This window comes from Arachis ipaensis, chromosome B05, assembly GCF_000816755.2.
Source record: "Arachis ipaensis cultivar K30076 chromosome B05, Araip1.1, whole genome shotgun sequence".
NCBI classification, from domain to species: Eukaryota; Viridiplantae; Streptophyta; class Magnoliopsida; order Fabales; family Fabaceae; genus Arachis; species Arachis ipaensis.
In genome coordinates, this window is record NC_029789.2 from 134,127,537 (window position 1) to 134,140,349 (window position 12,813).

The window sequence follows — 12,813 nt, forward strand, 5'->3', positions numbered from 1 at the left end:
TGATGTAATTTTTTAGTTTCAGAGATTATTATAGTGCAATTGGCATCTCATTGGATATCAATTTTCTGCAAACGGCAAATCTAAAAGATCAATTTAAGATTTAACTCGTGAGTGAAGTATTCGTTTATTTATATATATAATTTTTTTTAGGTGAATATCTGTATATATTTATTCAACATGTTAGGTGTGCACACTAAAATCTATCATCAAAATTAATTATTAGCATTAAATATATATTGAAATATAGAAAACACACTAAAAATGAATTAAACATATATATTTCTTACACAAATAATACATAATGACTAATTTTGATGGCTGATTTTAATATACAAATAGTATTTTTTATATTTATTTAAAAATAATAATTAAAAAATATTTGATAATTTAATATATTTAATTAAATTATTTAATATGATATATACATCTTCATATAAAAATATCTTCACATGAAATATTATTAAGATATAAATCTTTTCCCTCTAAAATTTCTTGTAAAAGGTCATTGTTGTATACCAAGTAATCTCTAATTCTACATACACATCACTAGGATTCGAACCTTTCGTTAAGAAACTCAGTTAAGTGATATATGCATATTTATATAGGTGATGTCTGCGGTGGTCAAGGCAAAGTAGTGACCAAGACGGCCAAGGATGACTCTCCAATAAAATTCTTACTCATGGTTAGGGCTGGCAATTCATACCCTACCCGCGGGTACCCAATCCGGTCCAACCCGTTCGGGTAGGGTAGGTTACCCTACCCGCTACGGGTAGGGTAGGGTATGGTCCGGGTATGCCTGCGGGTACGGTAGGGTACGGGTTTAGGGTGTACCCTACCCTACCCTACCCGCACCTCAAATATATAACACATATTTTATAAAAATTTGGTATATAGTGAAAGAAGTGAGAGTTGAACCTACAACCTCTCTTATGTAATAACTTACAATAAGTGAACAACCAATAAACTAGTTAGTTAATTTAGTAATTTAGAGTATTAGTTTGTTATTTTTTATGTTATTAATATGTATAAAATTTGAAATGATTGAATTTTATATTTACTTTGAAAAAATTTGATATATCTACGGGTAGGGTAGGGTTTAGAACTTTAGGGTGCGGGTAGGGTTAGGGTTGAGAGATTCTCAACTCGCGGGTAGGGTAGGGTAGAGTTTTAATAGAATTTTCAACCCGCGAGTAGGGTTAGGGTAGAGTCCAAACCCTACCCTACCCTACCCATTACCAACCCTACTCATGGTAGTTTTGGAGAGCAAAATAAAACCAGCAACACTGACTATGCCAAGAATGGTGAATTTTTAATTAAGGCTGGGTAAATATTTTCCATATGTAATAGAAATTAATTAAGAAGCTAATCATGGATGTTGGAATGTTCGGACTCCAAAGCATGTCCGAACCGGGAGAACACTCGACTTGGCAAAAAACGCAAGACGATGCCTTTCTTTTTCTTCTTTATTTATAATCGTCGCTGTGCTACGAATAAGACCACTCCTCGAGCACCTTCACTTCCAGCTTCTTTCTCTATCACCGTCAGCTGTTGATATTCGCCATTGCCAATCGATTGTGAGACGAGATTTCTCGAAGAGGACTTGATGATGCTGCTGAGATTCTCTCCTGGATGCAATCTCAAAGGCATCACTGCTATTGATGACTGAAAGCCTGGTAACCATGGCTGTTATTGCTCAAAGTTAATGTCCGGATTAGATTTTTGTCGGAGATTGTTGACATTAATTTTTTCCATCACTGCAATTTTTTTTTTTGGTATGGAGTTAAATTGTAACATCCTACCACACACAGCTCTACGCTTAAGTCGTAAAACAGAGGTGGTGGGGTATTACGACCTCTAAAATAAAATGAGTACATATAATAGCAGAAAGAATATAACAAACTAGGAGCCTTGAAAAACAGGAGAAATAAAAATCGCGGAATAAAAGCGTAATGTCCGGAAAATGAGTTAACTTGCGTACAAAGAAAACTGTAGCTATGAAGCATAAGATGACAAAAAGTAGGAATAGAGGACCAAAGATACAAAATAACAAGCTCCTAACTCAGCCCGCGAAGTCAAGCTGGCCAGAGAATATAACATATATATATATATATATACATATTCAAAACCCAAATTTACATAAACAAAATCCTATCTCTCCATAAGCCTCTAAGAGGATCAAAAGAAACAAGTCATGCGGAGAGAATACTAGGTACACACATATATACGACTATACAATCCAAAAAGTAACCCGATAACCACTTCGCTTCAGGAGCTCAGACGCCTAAGGAGGTGCCTCTCGACCTGCATCTGAAAAACAACAACATAGTATGGGGTGAGAACTAAAGGTTCTCAGCATGGTAAATGTGCCACACATATAAGATATAAGGTCCTGGGAATGCCAGAGGCAATCCTAGAACGCTGACACTCAGATTATACAGCTTAAAGTATTAAACATAAGCCATAAAAGGTGGTTCTCTAAGAGTAGCTAAGCCTATTTTAACTTAATCTTGAATCTAAGTCCCATTGCCTTTCCTCCATACCTCCATCTCCGACAACTTATCACAGACAAATAAGTAGATAAAGGCAAACACAAGAAGGTTACAAATACTGCAGATAGAAAATATACATTTAACATAGAAAATACACTTAGGCACACCCAGTTAATGCACAAAAAAGTAATTCAAGTAATATGCACATGATGCATGCCTGTCCTATGGCTGATGAGTCTCATCTGTCGGTTATCAAGCCAACCCGACAAGTCCGGTTTGCTAAACCTTTGGACTGTCCCCCGACGCGCATCCCCATGAGTCTATGCATAGCTTTTTCTCATATATATATCAAATCGCTCAATGGGAGTACCATTCCCGGGAATTTATTAGTGCCCAGTCACCCTTACATCGTAGGGTCAACAGAGTATTGAGTTTTCGACCTGGTACACGTGGTGGCAAGCTACGGTACTTTACCCAGGGAATCTCATATCTCAGATCATTTTATTATTCAAGCCAAGTATCATACATGATCATTCATTTGATTATCAAGCCAAGTATCATACATGATCATCCGTTACATTTCATAATCAATTCATCACTTTTCAGCTTTACTTCACCTCTAAGTTATCCCCATTTCCTAACTTCATCTGATTATCAGGTTTAATACTATTATTTATGACTAAAGGAATGAAAATATTGGTTTAGAAGTTTGAATAGAGTTTAAAACTCAGAAAAATCATGTTTGCTGAAAAAGGGCCACGCGTGAGCCACGTGAAAGTGTAAAAATGCAGCTCGCACGCGCGTCCCTTATCATGCGTACGCATAAGGCTACTCGCGTACGCACAGTTAAAAATTTCATGCCACGCGTACGCGTGGACGTACATTTTCCAAAAAAACCTAATTCAGTTTAAAACTGCAGAATTGCCTGTTTCCAAACCAAAATTTTCGTTGAGCATAACTTAATCATTTTAAATCGTTTTTCATCCGTTCTTCGAATGGCATAAACTTCATGAACCCAATTTTCATTTAAAATAAATTGAAAACAAATTGAGGGTCCGAAAGCCAAGTTATAGCTCGCCGAAATTCGGCCCAAAACCAAGTTTTGCAAAACTCCCCAAACCTCATTTTCATTTCAAAAGTTCCATTTTATTCACTACCAAACCTGCCAATTCAACCCAACATACCATTCCTCATCACCATAACAATCACCTCAATAATTATACTTCAAATCGTCAACAAATTCATCAAATCACCACTAATCATCAAACATCATCAACCATAAATTTACATCCTCAAATCTTTAATCAACAAACTTATCAATTCACCAATTAGTTAATAAACACCAAACCAAAACCAACTAGTTAACAAGATACTAAGCAATAATTATATACACATACATTCCAACCTATTCTATGGTCATCTAGCCTAAGTTTTCACAAAACATTATATATTAAATGCAAGAAACCTAAACCATACATTGGCCGGTTTCCTCGTAGTGATTAAGGAAACTCACTAAACAAACACAGCCCCCAAAAATTCAATAAACTCTAGGCTCAGCTTCCTCCAAGTTCCAATATCCACAATTTCAAGCTCCAATTATTTATTCACAACCTAATACACATTCATAACACATATATACCCAATTTAATACCCAAAGCTCAAATTCAGTAAAATTAAAATGGAATTATGATATCCTCACCTTACCCAAGCTTCATATAAGGAAGAGTGAACGTTTTTCTCAAGCTAATTAGATCCAAAAACATCAAAAAGTAAAGAAATTCAACAGCCCTACAATATTTTCAAAAATTGGGGGAAAGGAGTGGCTGAGAGTAATTAATGGCTTACCTATGAAATTGTTCTAGTATAAATGTAGAGCTTGACGCGGTAGTCACGTGGCCACAAACGGTGCGGCGATCGGAACTCGGACGGAAGAGTTACGACGTTTTGAAATTACCGTAAGGGTCGAGGGTTTCTTTTCTTCTTCTCCCCTGTTTAATTGCTTTCAGCGTTCTTGCTGTAATGGGAGAAGAAAGAAACAGTGCCTCATTTAAGTGTGCTGGGCCGGTGGGCCCACGGGCCCGATTTGGATCCGGTTCAACTGGTTTGGTCCGTTCGATCCAATTTTAGGCTAAATTCTCGTTTTGATGAGTTTTATCATAATTTAATATAATATTCATATTTCTAATTTTTTTTATTAAAAACTAATTAATTGACTAATTATTTACTAATTTAATGGGGTTTACGTAAATACAATTCATTTTTAAAACCCATAATAATTCATTGAACCATTTTTTTGGATAACTATTTTTTTTCTTCGTGTGGATTTCGGTCCACCTACACTAAGGCTCACGTCACACAAAGAGTTTTTAGACTGCAAAATTTCCAAACTACCAACATTGTAAACAAGAGAGAGTTACTGTGTTTATCACTAACACGCTGCAACGAACCTACCTTAACTCACTGTTCTTCAAAGTTCAAACTTCTTCCTTGTCACACTACCACATTTTTCATCTATTGCAACATATTTTCAAGACAACATTTTAAAAGAGTTGTCTAAAATAAAAATAGACAACACTTTATACTAATTGCTAGTAAATAGATTTATTACAACATATTTTTAATCAACATATTATAAGTGATGTCTTAGATAAATTAAAAGACACTTAACAAGTGTTGCTCTATCAAATATATAAGACAATTATTATAAAGTCAATATGTTACATTTTATAAGTGTTGTCTTTAAATTTATTTCAAACTTCGTCTCCTAAGTGTTGCCTAAAATTTTTAATACCTCTCTTGGAAATAAATCTTATAATTGGTACATAATTTAGCTTTGCTTCCCAGTTTCCAGTTTTCCACCAATTTTGAAATAAAACGAATCCAACTTATCAGAAAATAATAGAAGTATTTCTCAAACGAGAACGAGCAAGGAAAGGGGCTAGGTCTAGGGTTCTACATTGTGCTAAAAAAAGTGAACACGGTGATGGGGAGGGACATGGAGAATGACGAAGAGAACGAGAGAAAGGGAGATCCGCCATCGAAGGAGGAAGAAGAGAATGATGGAGAAGGCGACAATGGAGAGAGAAGTCGCCACCGCCGCTTCCTGCACCTCTAGAGCTATCTCTGCCTTGTGCTGCTGTTGCCGTTTCTACCTTACGCTGCCGGATCCGTGATGAGCGGATAATTTATACGCTTTTTGGCATTTGTTTTTAGTATGTTTTAGTTAGTTTTTATTACATTTTTATTGGTTTTTAAATAAAAATCATATTTCTGGACTTTACTATGATTTTGTGTGTTTTTCTATGATTTTAGGTATTTTCTGGCTGAAATTGAGGGACCTGAGCAAAAATCTTATTCAAAGGCTGAAAAAGGACTGCAGATGTTGTTGGATTCTGACCTTCCTGCACTCAAAGTGGATTTTCTGGAGCTACAGAAGCCCAATTGGTGTGCTTTCAATTGAGTTGGAAAGTAGACATCTTGGGCTTTCCAGAAATATATAATAGTCCATACTTTGCCCGAGATTTGATGGTCCAAACTGGCGTTTCAATTCAGCATAAAAATTCTGGCGTCAAAACGCCAGAACTGGCATAAAAGCTGGAGTTAAACGCCCAAACTGGCACAAAAGTTGGCGTTTAACTCCAAGAAAAGTCTCTACATGTGAAAGCTTCAGTGCTCAGCCCAAGCACACACCAAGTGGGCTCGGAAGAAGATTTCTGCATTAATTACTTGATTCTGTAACCTTAGGCTACTAGTTTTCTATAAATAGGACCTTTTACTATTGTATTTTCATCCTTGAATCATCTTTTAATCATGTTTTGATGATTGAACCCTCTTTGGGGAGGCTGGCCATTCGGCCATGCCTGGACCTCCATTATCACTTTTGTATTTTCAACGGTGGAGTTTCTACACACCATAGATTAAGGTGTGGAGCTCTGCTGTTCTTCATGAATTAATGCAAAGTACTATTGTTTTTCTATTCAATTCAAGCTTATTCTTATTCCAAGATATTCACTCGCACTTCAACCTGATGAATGTGATGATCCGTGACACTCATCACCATTCTCAACCTATGAACGCATGCCTGACAACCACCTCCGTTCTACCTTCGATTGAGTGTGTATCTCTTAGCCTCCTGGTTCACGATGCATGGTTGCCTCGCCTGACAACCGAGCCTTCCATTCCATGAGATCAGAGTCTTTGTGTTATAGGCTAGAATTATTGGCGGCCATTCCTGAGATCCGAAAAGTCTAAACCTTGTCTGTGGTATTCCGAGTAGGATCTGGGAAGGGATGACTGTGATGAGCTTCAAGCTCGCGAGTGCTGGGCGTAGTGACAGACGCAAAAGGATCAATGGATCCTATTCCAACATGATCGAGAACCGACAGATGATTAGTCGTGCGGTGACAGCGCATTTGGACCATTTTCACTGAGAGAACGGGAGGTAGCCATTGACAACGGTGAAACCCAACATAAGCTTGCCATGGAAAGGAGTATGAATGATTGGAAGAAGGTAATAGGAAAGCAGAAGTTTAGGAGGAACAAAGCATCTTCATACGCTTATCTGAAATTCTCACCAATGAATTACATAAGTATCTCTATCTTATTTTATGTTTTATTTATCTTTTAATTATCTTAAACTCCATAACCATTTGAATCCGCCTGACTGAGATTTACAAGATGACCATAGCGTGCTTCAAGCTGACAATCTCCATGGGATCGACCCTTATTCACGTGAGGTTTATTACTTAGACGACCCAATGCACTTGCTGGTTAGTTGTGCGGAGTTGTGACAAAGAGTTGAGATTACAATTGTGCGTACCAAGTTGTTGGCGCTATTGATGATCACAATTTCGTGCACCAAGTTTTTGGCGCCGTTGCCGGGGATTGTTCGAGTTCGGACAACTGACGGTTCATCTTGTTGCTTAGATTAGGTAATTTTAATTTATGTTTAAGCTTTTTGCTTTTTATTTTTTCGAAAAAAAAATTCAAAAAAAATTGTATTTCTATATTGTTCTTCAGAACTTTTAAGAATGAATTCTAGAGTTTCATGATGATTTGTTAAAGTCTGGCTGGTTGTGAAACCATGTCTAAACTTTTGGACCGAGGTTTCAACTTATCATCACAAGAGCTTGTTGATTTCTATCAATCTTGCTGTTGAAAGTAATGATCTGCTAAAGCTTGGCTGGCCATTGGCCATGTCTAGTATTTTGGACCGAAGCTTTCGTTGAAAGCTTGGCTGGCTAGTAAGCCATGTCTAATTCCTGGACCGGAGTTTTAGACTAACATTGCATAATTCCTGGAATTCTCATTAAGAATTTTGAAGTCCTTATTTTTTTTCCACCTAATTTTTGAAAAAAAAATTACAAATTTTTTTTTTATAAAATCATAAAACCAAAAACATTTTTTGTTTCTTGTTTGAGTCTAGTGTCTAAACTTAAGTTTGGTGTCAATTGCATTCTACTAATTTTTGAAAATTACATGCATTATGTTCTTCATTGATCTTCAAGTTGTTCTTGATGATTTCCTTACTCTGATCTTTAAATTCTCTTGTTTTGTGTCTTTTGTTGTTTCTCATATGCATTTTCAAATTGTTATAGTCCTTAGTATACAAACTTCTAATTTTGATGTCCTGCATGCATTATTTGTTTAATCTTAGTTTTCCAACCATGTCTTTTCAAGTCAATAATACAGAGAATTGAAGATTTAGAATATGCAGCAGAGGAATTACAGAGAAAAAGCTGGGCGTTCAAAACGCCCAGTGAGGAAGAAAAACTGGCGTTAAACACCAGAATGGATGCCATTCTGGGCGTTTAACACCAGGAGGACACTAGAGGGAAGATTTTATTTTTAATTCAAATCTTTTTCAAATATTCATAATTTTTCAAAATCAAATCTTTTTCAAATCATATATCTTCAATCATATCTTTTCAAAATCAATTTCTTTCCATTTTTTTTAAATCCTTGCTACAATTAATGATTTAATTCAAAAATTTCAAGTTGTTACTTGCCTATTAAGAAAGGATCAAATTTTAATTCTAGAATCATATCTTTTAATTTCCTGTTAGTCAAGTAATCAACTTTAATTTAAAAAAAAAATTTCTCTTTTTAATTTGATTCTCAATCATATCTTCTCAATCATATCTTTTCAATCACATCTTTTTCAAAATTAATTTTCAATCATATCTTTTTGATTTCTAATTTCAAAATCTTTTCCAAAAATCACTTAATTTCTTTCCCAATCTTAGTTTTCGAAAATCATTTACCAAATTTTCAAAATTTCTTTTAATTATTTCAAAATATTTTTACTTTAATTTTGAAAATTCTTCCCCTCTTCTCAAATCCTTCTATTTAAAGGACTAACACTTCTCCATTATCAGCAATTCAAACTCTGTCCCTCTTGATAAGTTCGAATTCTCTCTTCTCTACCTCATCCTTCTATTTTTATTTTCCTCTGACACCTCAAGGAATCTCTATACTGTGACATAGAGAATTCCATATTTTCTTCTCCTCTCTTTTCATATGAGCAGGAGCAAGGACATAGGCATTCTTGTTGAAGCTGATCCTGAACCTAAAAGGACCTTGAAGAGAAAGCTAAAAGAAGCTAAAGTACAACTCTCTATAGAGGACCTAATAGAAACTTTCAAACAAGAAGAAGCCATGGCAGCCGAAAACAACAACAATGCCAACAATGCAAGGAAGGTGCTTGGTGACTTTACTGCACCTACTCCCGACTTCTATGGGAGAAGCATCTCAATCCTTGCCATTGGAGCAAACAACTTTGAGCTTAAGCCTCAATTAGTTTCTCTAATGCAACAGAATTGCAAGTTTCATGGACTTCCATTGGAAGATCCTCATTAGTTCTTAGCTGAATTCTTACAAATCTGTAACACTGTCAAGACCAATGGGGTTGATCCCGAGGTCTATAGACTTATGCTTTTTCCCTTTGCTGTAAGAGACAGAGCTAGAACATGGTTGGATTCACAACCTAAAGAAAGCCTGAACTCTTGGGAAAAGCTAGTCAATGCCTTCTTGGCAAAGTTCTTTCCACCTCAAAAATTGAGCAAGCTTAGAGTGGAAGTCCAAACCTTCAAACAGAAGGCAGGTGAATCCCTCTATGAAGCTTGGGAAAGATACAAGCAATTGATCAGAAGGTGTCCATCTGACATGCTTTCAGAATGGAGCATCATAGGTATCTTCTATGATGGTCTGTCTGAACTGTCCAAGATGTCATTGGACAGCTCTGCTGGAGGATCTCTTCATCTGAAGAAGAAGCTTATGATCCTGAGAACCCAGCAATGGAAGAGGTGAATTACATGGGAGAATCCTATGGAAACACCTATAATCCTTCATGGAGAAATCATCCAAACCTCTCATGGAAGGATCAACAGAGGCCTCAACAAGGCTTCAACAACAATAATGGTGGAAGAAATAGGTTTAGTAATGGCAAACCTTTTCCATCATCTTCTCAGCAACAAACAGAGAATTCCAAACAGAACCACTCTGAATTACCAACTGTAGTCTCTGATTTAATTAAAACCACTCAAAGTTTCATGACTGAAACAAGGTCTTCCATTAGAAATTTGGAAGCACAAGTGGGTCAGCTGAGTAAGAAAGTTACTGAACTCCCTCCTAGTACTCTTCCAAGCAATACAGAAGAGAATCCAAAAGGAGAGTGCAAGGCCATCAACATAACCCACACGGCCGAACCTGGAGAGGAGGAAGAGGCAGTGATCTCCACTGAGGAAGACCTCAATGGATGTCCACTGGTCTCCAAGGAGTTCCCTAATGAGGAACCATGGGAATCTGAGGCTCACACTGAGACTATAGAGATTCCATTGAATTTACTTTTGCCATTCATGAGCTCTGATGAGTATTCTTCCTCTGAAGAGGATGAAGATGTTACTGAAGAACAAGTTGCTAAGTACCTTGGAGCAATCATGAAGCTAAATGCCAAGCTATTTGGTAATGAGACTTGGGAGGATGAACCCCCCTTGCTCACCAAAGAACTGGATGACTTGACTAGGCAGAAATTACCTCTGAAGAGACAAGATCCTGAAAAGTTCTCAATACCTTGTACCATAGGCACCATAACCTTTGAGAAGGCTCTGTGTGACCTAGGGTCAATCATAAACCTCATGCCTCTCTCTGTAATGGAGAAGCTAGGGATCCTTGAGGTACAAGCTGCAAGAATCTCACTAGAGATGGCAGACAATTCAAGGAAACAGGCTTATGGACTTGTGGAGGATGTCTTGGTAAAGGTTGAAGACCACTACATTCTTGCTTATTTCATAATCCTAGATACTGGGAAGTGTATGGATGAATCCATCATCCTTGACAGACCCTTCCTAGCCACAGCAAAAGCTGTGATTGATGTTGACAGAGGAGAATTGGTCCTTCAAGTGAATGAGGACTCCCTTGTGTTTAAAGCTCAAGGATCTCCCTCTGTAGTCATGGAGAAGAAGCATGAAAAGCTTCTCTCAATACAGATTCAAACAAAACCCCCATATTCAAACTCTAAGTTTGGTGTTGGGAGGCCACAACCAAACTCTAAGTTTGGTATTAAGAGGCCATCATCATGCTCTGAGTATCTGTGAGGCTCCATGAGAGCCCACTGTCAAGCTACTGACATTAAAGAAGCGCTTGTTGGGAGGCAACCCAATTTTACTTATCTATGTTAAATTTCTATTTTCCATTGTTATTTTATATTTTCTGTAGGTTGATGATCATGTGAAGTCACAAAAACAATTAAAAAAGCAAAACCAAACTGAAAAATAGAATGAAAAACAGCACACCTTAGAGGAGAAGCCTACTGGCATTTAAACGCCAGAAAAGGGCAAGAAGCTGGTGTTTAACGCTAGAAATGGGCACCAGACTGGCGTTTAACGCCAGAAAAGGGCAAGAAGCTGGCGTTAAACGCCAGAAATAGGCAGCAACCTAGCGTTTAACGCCAGGATTGGCATTAAAGGGCGTTTTGCAAGCCTAATTGGTGCAGGGATGAGAAATCCTTGACACCTCAGGATCTGTGGACCCCACAGGATCCCACCAACCTCAACTCACTCTCTCTCTTCTTCACACCTTTTCATAATACTCTTCCCCAAATACCCTTCACCAATCACCTCAATACCTCTTCCCCAAAAACCCCTCACCTATCAAATCCTACCCTCTTCTCCATAAACCCTTTACCAATCCACATCCATCCATCATAAACCCCACCTACCTCACCATTCAAATTCAAACCACTTTTCCTCCCAAACCCACCCATACATGGCCGAACCTTACCCTCTCCCCACTCTTATATAAACCCATCTTCACCCCTTCATTTTCACACATCTTACACACTACTTACCCCCATTGGCCGAACCACTAAGCCCCCTCCATCTCCTCTATTTCCTCCTTTTCTACTCTTTTCTTTCTTCTTTTGCTCGAGGACGAGCAAACCTTCTAAGTTTGGTGTGGTAAAAGCGTTTCTTTTTATTTTTCTATAACCATTTATGGCACCAAAGACCGAAGAAATCTCTAGAAAGAGGAAAGGGAAGGCAAAAGCTTCCACCTCCGAGTCATGGGAGATGGAAAGATTCATCTCAAGGGTGCATCAAGACCACTTCTATGAAGTTGTGGCCAAGAAGAAGGTGATCCCCGAGGTCCCTTTCAAGCTCAAAAAAGGTGAATATCCGAAGATCTGACATGAGATTTGAAGAATAGGTTGGGAAATTCTCACCAACCCCATTCGATAAGTCGGGATCTTAATGGTTCAAGAGTTTTATGCCAATGCATGGATCACCAAGAACCATGATCAAAGTGTGAACCCGGACCCAAAGAATTGGCTTACAATGGTTCGGGGGAAATGCTTAGATTTCAATCCAGAAAATGTAAGGTTAGCATTCAACTTGCCCATGATGCAAGGAGATGCACGCCCCTACACTAGAAGGGTCAACTTTGATCAAAGGTTGGACCAAGTCCTCATAGACATTTGTGAAGAGGGCACTCAATGGAAGAGAGATTCAAGAGGGAAGCCGGTTCAACTAAAGAGGCATGACCTCAAGCCCGTGGCTAGGGGATAGTTGGAGTTCATCCAACGCTCAATCATTCCTACTAGCAACCGGTCTAAAGTTACTATAGACCGGGCTATCATGATCCATAGCATCATGATTGGAGAGGAAGTAGAAGTTCATGAGGTTATATCCCTAGAACTCTACAAGGTGGCAGACAAGTCCTCTACTTTGGCAAGGTTAGCCTTCCCTCATCTCATTTGTCACCTCTGCAATTCAGCTGGAATTGACATAGAGGAAGACATCCTCATTGATGAGGACAAGCCCATCACTAA

The 12,813-nt window shown here is 37.9% G+C and overlaps 1 long non-coding RNA gene across 1 annotated transcript in view; it reads left to right on the plus strand.

The window, feature by feature from the left end:
• LOC107644275 overlaps positions 1-9,984 on the plus strand; it is a 20,099-nt gene extending 10,115 nt beyond the window's left edge. Inside the window, exons 5-6 of the long non-coding RNA XR_001621287.2 lie at positions 1,298-1,301; positions 9,971-9,984. This is a non-coding gene — a long non-coding RNA (uncharacterized LOC107644275). The remainder of the gene's footprint in view (positions 1-1,297; positions 1,302-9,970) is intronic.